The 14,129-nt window shown below is 34.8% G+C and overlaps 1 pseudogene; it reads left to right on the forward strand.

Annotated features, from left to right (window-relative positions):
- The first annotated feature begins 10,278 nt into the window (after positions 1 to 10,278).
- On the forward strand, positions 10,279 to 11,045 carry LOC113933568 (annotated as a pseudogene).
- Positions 11,046 to 14,129: the final 3,084 nt, after the last annotated feature.

Raw genomic sequence — 14,129 nt, forward strand, 5'->3', positions numbered from 1 at the left:
TTTTAAAATTCTAAATCAAGGAATATGTTCACTGAAATTTACATGAAAGTTGGACCTTTATAAGGAAACATGAAAGACAGTGCACTCTAAAAAAAAAGAAATGAAAGTATCTCTTTCCATCTCTTGAAACTTCATGGCACTTATTTTTTTTTTTTTAAGATAAATGGTTACTATGATTTTATGTTTCACAGTTATAATTAGAAGTTATAAGACCCCCAATGAGAAAACTCACTAGGAACCACTTTTAAATATACTTGCATATTTTCATCTTCACTTATAAGGTAGATGAAAAAAAGATACAGTTTTAAGAACATAATATTAATATTAAATACCATTTGTTGAATGATGAAAGAATTGATGCTTATTTAAGTGTATATGTCTTTACATACATAAAAACAAGCAGAGTAACTTTAAAAATCTGTGTTTAGTTAAAAAAAAGTCTGATTAAATTACTGGATACCCTATATTTCAGGTTATTTCTTGTCAACTCTTTCATATGCCCCACCCCATAAGTACTTTCTTCCCTCATTATTTTTGAACTAATATTGAAACCACATTCTTTGGCATCCTGATTTCTCAAATGAATCCTATAGGATTGTTAGGTAAAGAAAATGTGGAATCAGTTTAGGTAAAGAAAATGTGAAATACTGTGTTCTGAATTGATGTGCATTTTAGGCATAACTAAAAAAGTAGATTTGGAAAACACATATCCTCAGCCTCTACCTCTGTCTACACCTACATCTACATCCATAACTATATCTATTAATTTCTACATTATACCTATATGCCTGGAACATTAAGTTCCATTTAGCTTATGAATGGTGAATATCTCAGGAGAGAAGAAAAGATGACTCATTATATCCATATTGTTGAACTTCACAAACTTAGATCAATTTTCCATGTTCACAGAATAAAAATGAGAACTTTGCAGCAACTCTTTGGGCTAGAAAGTTGAGACCCTCCAACTATGCAGCTTCTAGGAATTTATTTCAATGCTTGAGGTGGCTATCTTTAAACTTAAAAATAAGCAGGCAGAAACTGTAAATGGCAAGCATGATTTTATCATAATATCACAAAAAATTATAAAGAATTATATATTTCTAAATACTCATGAAAATGAGAGAGGATACAATCTCTCTTTTTGTAGAGAGAAAGGAAACTTTATTTTTTAAAAAGAGGAAGCTTATCTTTTAAAAAGATCTGAAAAATAGTTAAAATATATGTGATTATGTTATACCAACAATCTTGAAAAGCTTTTGGCAAGAAATAGCAAAATACATTTTATATCCCATTCTTATATAAAATCATTGCAAAATAAACATATACTTTAGGGTGCAAGTATATACTCTAAAGAATTTCATGAAAGTGTCAAACATTTAACTTATAATGAATGGCTTAGGGGATATTAGAAGATCTTTCTGGGAAGAAATGGATTCAGAGGAACATATAGCCATCCAACAAGAAGAAATATGGTAAAAAAAAAAAAAAGTGGATTTAAAGGTTTTTCCTAATTCAGAGGAAGAGAATCAAAACAAGTTTTTTTAAAAAAGTACAAAAAAAAAAAAAATCACCAGGAACAGCTAAATAGAAAAGGCACAGACCACAGGGCTGATTTTCTAGAAGAAAAATATTATAAGAAGGACAGTAAAAAAAAAAATAGACTGAGATTCTCATTAACATATTCTGATATGGAGAGAAGCAGCCCAAGGTGGGGAATAGAAAGCCCTGTGAGAAAATAAGGCAAATCTCTACAGATTATCTTTGACTACAGAGGCCACAAGGACTTGCAAAGTCAACACATGTTGAAGAATTGTAAAAATCAATACTTAACCCAACTTCAACAACAAAAAGATGGGACATAATTCGATAGGTTGAACTACATGACATTGCCATTTTTATAGGTCAAACCCACTGAATATCATTAGGAAGAAAGCGTTATTACCTGAGTTCAATAAATACCACTTTAAGTTGTTGCAATAATAAAATAGCACATTGAGAGCATTATGGAAACAGCCGACTTAAAGAAGCAAAGCAAAACCAAACTATTACAAACTAATTAAAAATGAGACATAGTAGGATGGAATAAATTGTGCTAAAAATGTAATGATTGGGTGCCTGGGTGGCTCAGATGGTTAAGCATCTGCCTTTGGCTCAGGTCATGAACTGATCCGAAATCAGGAGTTGGACCACATCGGGCTCCCTGCTCCTTGGGAGCCTGCTTCTCCCTCTGCCTCTCTCTCTCTCTCTGTCTCTCATGAATAAATAAATAAAATCTTTAAAAAAAATTAAAAAAAATAAAAAAATAAAAATGTAATGATTGACTTACGATAAGCACAGCAATTACTTTAAAGGAAATAAACAAATAAACTAAAGGAATTAGCAGGTAGATGATAGATGAAGAGAGCAAACTTACCTGATTTAAGGATGATTGGTATGCCCCAGTAGTAAATCCTGTAATGGGAAAAACATGTATTTAGAAATATAATATAGGATGATATTCTTAAGATATTGGGAGAATTAAATCTGGACATCAAAAATGAACTGGAATGCCTAGAAAATTTGACACAGAATAATTAAGGTTGAGACACATCTTTGCTAAGTAATTAAATGTTGAGAATGAAAAACAAGAACTGTTCTCACACAGCCAGAAAAAGCAAGTCAGGCTGGTGACAGACTTTATCACAGTAGCAGTAAATATCAGAACACAGTGCAGCAATCTCTATATTTTAAGAAAGAAAACGTATAGCTAGGATATTTTACATTCAGATAAATTGCTGTCTTCATTAAAAAAACAGTTTTGGGGTGCCTGGGTGGATCAGTCAGTAATGTGTCCAACTCCTGATTTCGGATCAGTTCATGATCTTAGGGTCATGAGATGGAGCCCCATGATGGGCTTTGCATTGGGTGTGGAGCCTGCTTAAAATTCTCTCTCCCCATCCCGCATCGGGCTCCCTGCTCGGCAGGGAGTCTGCTTCTCCCTCTGACCCTCCCCCCTCTCATGTACTCTCTCTCTCTCTCATTCTCTCTCTCAAATAAATAAATAAAATCTTAAAAAAAAAAAATTCTCTCTCCCCTTCTCCCTCTGCTCCACCCCAACCCCCACTCATGCAGGCTCACTCTCTCTCTCTCTCAAAACAAACAAAAAACCCCCAGTTTTTTTCTCAAAACACAAAATACTCTGGGAATATAAAGTATCCTTAAACATATTTTAGAACAAAACACTTGGATGATTAAATCCACCTAACTCAGACATTAATCAAAATAAATTAGTGAGAATGAGAAATATTTTGGCATATGGACTTATGAGCAATGACACAATTTAAATACATAAAGTAAATTAAATACTTGAACAAAATGTAAATAGTACAAACTGAGAAAATAAAATCATTATAAAGCAAAGAATGGGAGACGGGAAAGGAAAGAAGGGAAAATTGTAAGCAAGTTAATAAGTTCATCGTTCATAGGAAAATCAAAGCATCCCATAATATGTAACACTTAAATGTGCACTTAAAAGATACCTTCCAACTCATAATGGTTTTCATAATACATTTTCTTCAACCTAGAGATCTCTTTCATTTAGAACTTAAATAATATGTCTCTAAAATTATGGAACTTCTTCAGTTTTTGTCTGTTATTCAAAAAAATTATAATTAATGCTTTAACTTAAAGCATATCATTTATAGAATTAACCTCTGGTTGAAAAATTTGTTCTGTTTGTAGATGTACTCATCCATCCTTCGATTAACATTTTGGCACAGAGAGATGTTACATTGCTTATTTCTGGATATTAGGGTTTTTTTTAAGGTTTATTTATTTTTTTAGAGAGAGAGAATGCATGTGCAAGCAGGGGGAGGGACAGAGAGAGAAGTAGACTCCCCACTGAGCGTGGAGCCTGATGTGGGACTCGATCTCTCAACCCTGAAATCATGACCTGGATGGAGTTGTTGGACGCTTAACTGACTGAGCCACACAGGTACCCCTGGATAGTGGGTTTTTAAGCATTGTGTTGAGTTTTACTTCTAACTTTTTTGGTTTTCTTTAGTTTATTGAGTTATGGACATAGATACTTTTTTAAAATAATAAAGTCACTACTTTGAAAATATATATGTACTGGTCTGTGATTTTTGACATAAAGAAATGTGTTCATGAGATCAGTTGATTTTTACTTTATACATTTTTGTATTATTGATATGAATTTAAAAATATCACATTACAGGGTGCATAGGTGGCTCAGTTGGTTGAGCGACTGCTTTCAGCTCAGGTCATGGTCCCGGGGTCCTGGGATCGAGTCCCGCATCGGGCTCACTGCTCAGTGGGGAGTCTGCTTCTCCCTCTGACCCTACCCCCTCTTGTGCTCTCTCTCTCAAATAAATAAAATAAAATCTTTAAAAAAATATCATATTACATGTGATTTTAGGGGCTGTTTCTGAAACTTATAATTGAAATACTAATGTTGCATTTAAATTAGAATCTGTGGATAATTTCATTGAAGTATGTTCATGAAGTGTCTTAAAATATCATTTTTAAAGAAATTAACTTCATTTGGAAGTTACAGGTATATTGATTATCTTACTGATTTACTTTCAAATGTGATAATTTTGCCTTCTCTACATTTTCTACTTTCATACAAAAATGAGCAAATGATCAAGAGTGTTCGATAAAGACCACAATGGGAATTTTCAGATGATTTTATTTCAGTTGTAAGTCATTAGTAGTGAAAAAAAATGGGAAAGTGAATATACCTTTTAGCATGTATTTTAATTAAGAGTTCCAGAATCTTATGTATTTGTTACATCCAATATTCTTATCTACAGATAGTGTTTAATTTTTTCTGTTGTATAGTTTAGTCATGGAACAACTCAAAATTACATTCTTTTAAAATTACTTATGGCATACCTATGGAAAATTCCTTTCTAAGACTATGGAATTAAAGGTATTGAATGTTTCTCTGCATGCTAAAAAAGAGTTAGAATAGTTAACAAAATATTAAAGAAAAGAAAAAAATGGAGGACTCACACCACTCAATTTTAAGACTTCCTAATAAAGCTAATTAAGACACTAATTAAGATATTATGATATTGACAAAAGAATAAATAACACAATAGAACAGAATAGAGAGCCCAGAAATAGACTCACATAAATATGGCTAACTGACTTTTGACAATGCAAAGGCAATTCAGAGAAACATTTGTCTTCTCGACAAATTGTGCTATAACACTTGGGTGCACATATGCAAAAAGGTGAATCTAGAAACAGACTTTACACCTTATTTAAAAATGAACTCAAAGGGCGCCTGGGTGGCTCAGATGGTTAAGCACCTGCCTTCGACTCAGGTCATGATCCCAGGGTCCTGGGATCGAGTCCCGCATCGGGCTCCCTGCTCCTTGGGAGCCCGCTTCTCCCTCTGCTTCTCTCTCTCTGTCTCTCATGAATAAATAAAAATGAACTCAAAGTGTATCATACACCTAAATGTAAACAATCTACATGACCTTGGTTTGGTAATGAGTTTTCAAATGTAACGCCAGAAGTATGATATTCAAAAGAAAATACTGATAAATTGGATTTTTATTAAAACCTTGTGCTCCATGAGAAACACAGTTTAATAAAATGGAAAGGGAAAGATGAGGCAAAGACTGGAAGAAAATATTTGTAAAACACATTTGATAAAGAGCTTGTATCCAAAATATACAAAGAGCAGTTAAAATTAAACAATATGAAAACAAACCACCTAATTAAAATGGGCAAAAGATTTGTACAGGCACCTCACCATGGAAGATATACAGATGGCAAATAAGTATAAAAAAAGATTCTCAACATCTTTTGTCATTAGATCAATGCAAATTAAAGCATGTTATATTAGAAACAAAGATTTGGGGAACAAAAAAATTCTGAGAGAAATATGCCCTTATTACATTCTGATAGAAGGACTGGGTAAATGCTTAAGATTTTAGTTAGTGATTTGTAAGCCAAAGGAAGCGAGATATTTTTCACTTGCCTTCCATATAACAGGACATAAGAGCACATGATGATGTAGATTTGTACTGTTATATGCTTGAATAAAATTAATGTACAAGATAAATAATAGACTGGTTTTCTCATTTGCCTAATGAATGAAACTTTAAAGATATTGCTAGATATGAATACCTTAAGAAAGAGATTGTCAGCCATGTTTTATCTTATGGTTATGTATTGCCTTTGCTTTAAACTATGGGGAACAAACAGATACATTTGTTAATGTTCATTTTCTATTTTATAGCCTTTAAAATGGAAAATAAGCTGTCTCTGAAGAGGCCCAAGTGGGATGCTTCCAGGCATTTCTGGTAACTTGTAATGCCACACTGCCTGAAATGATAGTGATATATTCTTTACTTAACTTTACAAACTCGCAGGTTTTATTATTAAGGAACAACACAGACTTGCAATGGAATAATGTTGCCCTGGAAAATGTAAAAACAATCATTTTGTAATGTATAATTCATTCCTTTGTAGGACAATCAGAAAATTGTTTTCCTGTCTGGATTGGTCTGAATTTTTACTCTAGCCAGAATCATCATTGTTCTCATTCAGATAGTATGGCCATTCACATGTGGGAGAACAAGAGACAGTTCAATTAATCTAGTAATTATTTTACATCCAAGATTCCCTGACTGACTTTGGTTTCCTTTCTTCTAAGAGTTTATTTGTGTTAGTTTATCTTTTAGATGATAAAGGTTATCCCAAATGTCCTGTGAAGGAAGTTAAATGAAGCAAAATATCTTATCCTATCATATGAAATCCATGCAGACTGGCAATTCAATGTTATATGTGTAAAGCACCCAAATGAGGCAAGAAGGTAAACAGGACAGAATGTATTTCCTTATTCTGATGTGGCTTGACTGCCAATTTGATCTTTATATATCCTCTGTTTTCTCAGTACCAGCATCTGCTGAGCACCAAACCCTCTTGCGTCTAGAATGAAGGCTTCTGGCTAATGCCTCAGGTTTTTGTATACCCAAATCTCTCTTGAACTATTCATTTTCCATAGGAAATCAACCAGGTGTCTGTCACTGTTTCTTTTCTTCAACTTCTACAGATTTTTAGCTAAATACATTTTTATTCAACGTAACTATGTGCCGCCCACTCGTCTAGATGCTTGGGATAACTTTATAAACAAAGATAACTGTTTCTTGGAGCTCACAAATTACTGAGAGGTGACAGATGATAAGTAATACCTTAATTCAGTGAATTATATATATTAGAGGTAAAAAGTGCTATGAAGAAAAAGTGGTGAGCAGGACAGTTTGCAGAAAAAAAGTGGTCGCAAAGCATGGTCTGGACAAAGACTTGAAAGAAGTGAAAGAGTTTGCCAGACAGAGGGTGGTTAAGTGCATTGCAGGAAATAGCCAGTTAGAGGATGGGAAAAAGTTTTTAATTTCGATGTAGTCTAATTGATCTGTTTTTTCTTTGACACCTGTGCTTTTGATATTATATCCAGGAAATCATTGCCAAATTCAATATCATGAAGATTCTCCTCTATGTTTCCTTCTAAAACTTTTATAGGTTTGACTCTTACAAATAGAGCCTACTTTAATTACTTATTTATAAATTCATCTATTTTAATTATTTATTTCTAAATCTATTTTCCATGCTACATTCTTAGTGATAACAGCAAAAGGGGGATGTTCTCTATGTACATATTCCCCAAGCATGAAACACTATGCCTGGTATTTTATAAGTTGTTAATAAATGTTGGGTGACTACAAAATAAGTGAATGATTAGTAATAAAAATGAAAATAAAAAGATCTTCCTATCTTGGGTACAAGTGTGAGCATCTTACATGTATTTAACTCATTTAATCCTCACAAAACACCTATTAAGGAAGAAAGGGAAGCACTGAGATGTTAAATTACTTGATCAAAATGACATTGATAGTGGGCAACGAAACCTCGGAATACATTGCATATATATTCCATGTCGAAGCCATTTATAACAGTATGATCTTCTAGATGGCAAACAGAGTAGAGTGTAGGTTCACAATTTGGCTTAGCATCAGAAGAGCTTTAAAAAATACAGAGTCTTGGACTACACCCCAGATCTACGGAGATACTGAGAACCGGAATTTTAAAAACTGTCTTGGGTAATTTATATGCAGTCAACCTGACATCTGCTTAAGCAAAATTGTTTGTGAATCACTGAACACTAAGCTTTCTCATTTGTGCTGGTACACAGTATGAGCGGAAAGTGCTTGGAAATGTATTCTTGTTGCTCTTATTTGCTATTCAAACTATCAATTTCCAAAGAGAATTGAAATTATTTGACCAGAGAAGGAATACTCCCAGGACTAGTAGGGCTTGATTTGCTAAACTGGAGAGCATTATTGTCATTAGGAGATAAAACAAGGGTTTTAAAGAAATTCAGAGACTCAACCTGTGTGGTAAGCCCTGAAGCAGGTGTGTACATTAATCTGTACAATTCACATAGAAAATGGAAAGAAGAGAACTTATACAGACATTCTACTCCAAGCAACTCATTTATAAATAAGCAACCTACTAAGGGTAGGCAATTTGTTTTTTGCATGAGCAAAATAACAATTTGAGTGAGTCAATTAATGACTAAAGAATGAATGAATCAACTCTATGGATGTGTTAGGATTCCATAACTTAAGCTCCCAATTATCTTTCATGCTTCTTACCAAACATCATCCTGCCCTACAGAGCCTGGAAAACATGTTCAAATGTTGAAGAATATGGAGCCTCATTTTCACTTACGTGTGGAGAAGCCGTGTGTAACTACAAGGGTAAAACCTCCCCTCTGTTTAGAACCTGAACGTGGAGTGGGACCCTAAGAACTGGACATAGTATTAATAAGAAATAATTGCACGTGCAGCCAGAGTACTAGCCACATATGCCTCGGCAGCGTGCTTCATTCTTATTTCTAATAGATTCTAAAATGCCTCATTTGCTAGCCAACAATGAAGGAAGTGAACTAACAATAAATACAGAATCATGTGAACGAACCATTGTAGGTATCTATAGTTTCAATTCCTCATGGTATGAGCTAGCCAGAAAACCATTTCCTTATTTCCTCATGTGGGATTGGATTGCACTGCTTCTGAAAATTAATGTTGTTTTTTTTTATTGAGCAAGTGCAGCAAGTGCAATTTGTATAAGAGAGAGAAAAGACCATCACAATTACACACACACACAGAATAAAAAGAAACACTCAAAAGATAAAAAAATTCCAATCAGGATGTAAAAACGAAGATGCTTGAAACCACAGCAGAGAGATCCTGTAAGAAGGACTGCCTGGGAACACGTTGCTGGACTTGGGGAGCCAAGAGGGGTCCTTAATGGTCCTGGGAAACACAGTCTTTTTTCTCAGCTGTTAGATTTATGGAGTATATGCTAGAACACTTGATAGAGGTGTGACATTGGGGGACTTTTTTATATATATAAAAGAGGAGCAAAGCTTTTAATATTAAAAGAAGAAGTCACCTTGAAGACGAGGAGGAAAGAGCCAAGGATAAAAATTCAGATTCAAACCAAGGTGAACTCAAAGAGGGCCCACTTGTGAAAACTTGAACATTTTTGTACTTCTCTCCTTGATAATGGGAAAAGCCATGCTACTGTGCATCTTTATGTTGCTTACCTCTTGTGATTTATTTTATTTTAATTTATTTTTATTATTTTGTCTTGTATAAACACAGTATGTAATTCAATGAAATAGTTTGACATCCAAACAACTTTGGTTCATAAACAAGACAAAAGTTCTAACATAGTTATTTTAAGTTTTGATCTCAAAATTCATCAAAGACATGTAAGCAAATCTCTGAAATTGTGTATCTTTTTATTTCCTGCAGAATTTCAATATGCTATCATATTAAAATTAGTGTTTACAAGAACAAATGTAATATATGTTTTCTTGCAATGAATTAATAATATAAAGATGGCATTGATATATTACACAGAGGATTGTTTCCTATTCACTTTTATAATTAGGATATTTTATGCTCCTCAAATACTGATGCAAAGATGCTAAGTGTACAAGAAGTCGTCTTATCGCCCAAACAATTCTACTATTGCTTTATATTTGATTTACAAAAGAGGAGAAGGTATACACTGGGAATAATCTATAATCTATTCTCTTACTTTCCTATTTCTCTTACAATTCACTTTTAGGTTTTAGCATTTTAGTCAGTTTCTGAGAAGATAAAGGTGTAAACTCTGCATTAAAAACAGACAGTGATGCTTGCCTGGGTCACTGGAACGCAGAGCCTGCTGTCCGGACCCTGGTTGACCATGCTGTCCCGGGTGGTTTTTTCTGCGGCCGCCGCAGCGGCCCCCTGTCTGAAGAACACTCTCCTTGGTCCAGGGGTATTGCAGGCAACAAGGATCTTCCACACAGGGCAGCCAAGTCTTGCCCCTGTACCACCTCTTCCTGAACATGGAGGAAAAGTTCGTTTGGGGCTGATCCCCAAAGAATTCTTCCAGTTCCTTTATCCCAAAACTGGCATAACAGGACCCTATGTGCTTGGAACTGGACTTATCTTATATTTTCTGTCCAAAGAAATATATGTGATTATGCAGAGACCTTCTCTGCCATATCAACAATAGGGTTGCTTATCTATGTAGTTAAAAAAATATGGTGCCTCTATTGGAGAATTTGCTGATAAACTCAATGAGCAAAAAATTGCCCAACTAGAAGAGGTGAAGCAGGCTTCCATCAAACAAATCCAGGATGCAATTGATATGGAGAAGTCACAGCAGGCCCTGGTTCACAAGCGCCGTTACCTTTTTGATGTCCAGAGGAATAACATTCTATGGCACTGGAACTTACTTACCGGGAACGGCTGCACAGAGTATACCAGGAGGTGAAGAATCGCCTGGACTATCACATCTCTGTGCAGAACATGATGCCCCAAAAGGAAAAAGAGCACATGATAAACTGGGTGGAGAAGCATGTGGTGCAGAGCATCTCTGCACAGCAGGAAAAGGAGACAATTGCCAAGTGCATTGCAGATCTAAAGCTGCTTGCAAAGAAGGCTCAAGTACAGCCAATTCTGTAAATGCATCTATCCTGGTGGAGACAGCTAGAAGCAATTGACTAAAGAAACTAGTCCATGGAACAAAATCTTTCTGGATTGATGTCTACTGAAGTTACACTTAACCTTTCCTAAAAATGAAAAGTTTGTTTCATATAGAGAATTAAAACAATCTATTGGCCAACGAGATGTTTTTCATCCTTCTTGCTCTGTATTTTGAGTTCCATGATCACTTTTGAATGAGCAGTTTGCTGTTAATAAAATTCGTTGGCTGACTAACGATTAAAAAAAAAAAAACAGACAATGATGAGGGAAGAATCCATCCAAACTGATTTGCTTTGGCAGATTTCATCTTTTAACCAGTATGCATCTGTTGTCATGTCCATGAAAATGCTTCTGATTACTTATCAACCATTCTTATTAATAATAAGTTAATACCTCTTCCAATGATTTTACATTTTAAGGGAAATGTAAATGCTAGATGTAATGCTAGATATATGAATCTGTGTGCCTACTGAAGGTACAAAGTTCATGTAAGTGAACTGTTGAAATGATATAACTTTTGTCACAACCTTTCTTTGTGGGCACCTGGGTGGCTCAGTTGGTTAAGCGGCTGCCTTCGGCTCAGGTCATGATCCCAGGGTCCTGGGATCGAGTCCCCCTTTGGGCTCCCTGCTCAGTGGGGAGGTCTGCTTTTCCCTTTACCCTTCCCCTCTGCTTGTGATCTCTCTCTCTCAAATAAATAAATAAAATCTTTAAAAAACAAACAAACAAAAAATGTTTCTTTGTGCCCAGACTCACATCAACATTTCCCATTCTACTTCCATTCCCTAATCTCAGCATGTCCAAAACTGTCCTCATAATATCCACCCTCTCCTCTCCTACCCTAAACCTGGTCATTGCCCAGTGATTCATGTATCAGAATACAGAATCACCAAACTTCTAGCTACCACGTCTTGTTTTTTCCTTAAATCTCACATAGTGACCCAAGGCCAATTATTTTCCTTATTACTTCTTAATATCTCTTGCATTCTAACATTAATAACCTATCCCCATATCCCATGTCCGAGTTACTGTCTTTGGAATAGCCACCTAATCAGTTTGCCTCTATCCAATATATTCTTTTTCCAGTGCAGTCCTTTATACTATATTCACAGTAATCTTTTCAAATGAGAAACTTACCATGTCATTCAATGTTTGCCTCCCCAAATACCTATCCGAACTTACCCGGTTTAAAACATTGAATGATTATTCTATTGCTTTTTTTAAAAAAGCCAAACACTTATTCTTTTTGAGTGGTTTTAGGTCTACAACAAAATTCAGAAGGAGGCAGAGATTTTCCATATACTCCCTGTGGGGACATATGCACAGCCTCTCCTATTAGCAAATTCCCCCACCAGAGTGGTACATTTGTTACAATTGATGGCTCTAAATTGGTACATAATAATTCCCCAAAGTCCATAGTTTACATTAGGGTTCACTCTTGGTGTTGTACGTTCTATGACAAATGTATAATGGCATGTATCCATCATTGTGACTGCATGCAGAGTATTTTAACTTTAAAAAAAATCCCCTGTGTTCTGCCTATTCATCCACCCATCCCCAATCCTGTCAACCACTGGTTATTTCACTGTCTCAATAGATTTACTTTTTCCAGAATATTATATTTTGGCATCATACACTATGCAACCTTTTTAGATTGGCTTCTTTCACTTCATAATATGCATTTAAGGTTCCTCCATGTCTTTTCATGGCTTGATATTTCATTTCCTTTTAGCACTAAATAATATTCCATTGTTCCATTTATTTATCCATTTACCTACAAAACATTTGGCAAGATTTGGCAATTATGAATAAAGCTGCTATAAACATCTATGTGCAGGTTTTTGTGTGAACATGTTTTCAACTTCTTTGGGTAAATACTAAGGGGCATGATTGTAAAATTATACAGCAGGACTGTATAATAAGAGTATGTTTAGTTTTGTAAGAAACCACCAAACTGTCCTCTAAAGTGGTTGTACCATTTTGCATTCCTGCCAGCAATCAATAAGAGTTCCTGTTGCTCCACATCCTTGCTAGCATTTGTTGTCATCTTGTCAGATTTGGGCCATTCTAACAGGTGTATAGTGGTATTTTGTTTTTGTTTTACTTTGTAGTCCCCTAATGGCATATACTTTGGAGCATCTTCTCATATGCTTATTTGCCCTCTGTATACCTTCCTTGGTGAGATGTCTGTTAACATTTGTGGCCAATTTTTAAAATTGGGTTGTTTGTTTTCTTGTCAAGTTTAATAGTTCCTTGCATATTTTTGATGACAGTCTTTTATCAGATGGGTCTTTGGCAAATATTTTTTCTGGCCTGTGGCTTGTCTTCTCATTCACTTAGCATTTTCTTTTGCATAGAAGTTTTTGATTTTTAATGAAGTACACTTATCAATTATTTCTTTCATGGTTTGTGACTTTGGTGTCGTATCTAAAAAGTCCTTGCCATATCCACAGTAATTGGGTTTTCTCTTACGTTACATTCTATGAGTTTTGTAGTTTTTCATTTTACATTAGGTCAATGATCCATTTTGAGTTAATTTTTGTGAAGATTGTAAGGTCTGTTTAAATTTATTTATTTTTTATTTTTGTGGTTTTGCATGTGGATCCTCAGTTTTTCCAGCACCATTTGTTGAAAGGACTATCTTCACTCTATTGCTTTTGCTTCTTTGTCCAAGATCAGTTGACTATATACATAAGAAGGTCTGTTTCTGGGTTATTCTCTTCCATTGATCTATTTGTCTATTCTTTCACCAATATCATATGCTTTAGTTACTGTAGCTTTATGGTAAGATCTTGAAATTGAGTAGTGTGAGTCCTCCAACTTTATTTGTATCCTTCATTATTATGTTAGCTATTCTTGTTTTTTTCTTCTTCTCCATATAAATACAGTTTTTGATTCCATAAACTGATTCCATAGAATCAGCTGGTTAATATCCACAAAATAACTTTGTTGGGGCTTCATTGGGATTGCCTTGAATCTATGAATAAAGTTAAGAAGAATGGTCATCTTGACAATATTCCTGTCCGTGAACAAGGACTGTCTCTCCAATTATTTAGGTCTTTG

Source organism: Zalophus californianus, chromosome 10, assembly GCF_009762305.2.
Source record: "Zalophus californianus isolate mZalCal1 chromosome 10, mZalCal1.pri.v2, whole genome shotgun sequence".
In the NCBI taxonomy this organism is placed as follows: Eukaryota; Metazoa; Chordata; class Mammalia; order Carnivora; family Otariidae; genus Zalophus; species Zalophus californianus.